This window comes from Penaeus monodon, chromosome 24 (genome assembly GCF_015228065.2).
Source record: "Penaeus monodon isolate SGIC_2016 chromosome 24, NSTDA_Pmon_1, whole genome shotgun sequence".
In the NCBI taxonomy this organism is placed as follows: Eukaryota; Metazoa; Arthropoda; class Malacostraca; order Decapoda; family Penaeidae; genus Penaeus; species Penaeus monodon.
Window position 1 is genome coordinate 29,950,572 of NC_051409.1, and position 1,255 is coordinate 29,951,826.

A 1,255-nucleotide genomic window follows, 5' to 3' on the forward strand; every position below is an offset into this window, starting at 1 on the left:
AATTACTACTATACTTAATATACAAATAATAACAAAAATTCTAAGTGAAATCAAAGGGAAAATGAGAAGTTATAAACAGCTTATAAACACATCACCAATCTATGAATAAACATGTCTTTATCACTGTGTGGCTATAATATGTCTTTATCATATAACATTATAAGATACATGTGTAATACAGTTTGATCTTACAAAACTATATCCATAAACGTAGAAAATACATTGAACTTTAAATATACTATTCTTAAAACCAAAAAAGTTATAACTGTAAGTCCTATCTCAAAACATTTACAGAACATTTCAATTACTAATTTTCCATTAAGAATGAAATGAGAGCACTCTGAACTAGGATTATTAACTGTATATAACATCATGTTTTTGTGGAAAATATTTAGGGAAAAAAACAACAAAGTAAACACAATGCACTCTACTATTCAATAATAATGAACAATATAATGGGATTAAGAAAATATAATATTTTGACAAATTTAGTTTCATCCCTACACAATTTTCCTGACAACAAACAAAGACTATAGTCTTTATACAATACAAAAATAAAATCCTAAGTCCAATAATTGTACAGTTCAGTCCTGAATTTATCCAAACCTCGATTGTTATGAAAAAAATAACATTTTCTGACCTCCCCTAACTTATAATATTCACATCCTATTCACAAGGCTCTTTGAATCCTGCTGTGATTAATGATGGGGTGCCAGTCTGTCATGATTACAGGAAGATAAGAGTCCATGCTTAGAACCTCCTGAGAAGAGCTTATGAATCTTCATCAAGCACAGTATGGCAAGAATAAGGAATGGCTCCATTTTGAAAAAGAAAGTGATTGGAAAATATGTAACTAAGTTTTATAGTTTAGGCCGCAGCAATAGTAAGTTTTGAAGCTACACTAGCCAGCATGAGGCCAGTGACAGACATACAGGTATCATCACACAACAGGCAATTTAGAAATATAAGAAAGAGCAAACCTACCAAATTAATTCAAAATGACTTTCACAAAATGGGGTTTTCTTCTAATTACATTGATTATATTGTAATCCCTGAAAAACTAGCTGTGATATGTGATGCCTACAAGCTGAAGGCCAAGAATATAATGATGCTATGTCACATGGTCACAGCCTTTTGGGCATTTGAAAAGCCAACAAACCTCCACCCCATTTAAGTATTTTAGTGAAACTAAGATTGGACTGGTTTACTATTTGGCAATTCTTTAGTTTCACACAAATTCCTTTACTTGCATATA

At 31.0% G+C, this 1,255-nt stretch overlaps 1 protein-coding gene across 1 annotated transcript in view; it reads right to left on the reverse strand.

The window, feature by feature from the left end:
• Positions 1 to 1,255, reverse strand: part of LOC119588950 (DNA-directed RNA polymerase III subunit RPC3-like) — a 13,560-nt gene that overhangs the window by 10,737 nt on the left and 1,568 nt on the right.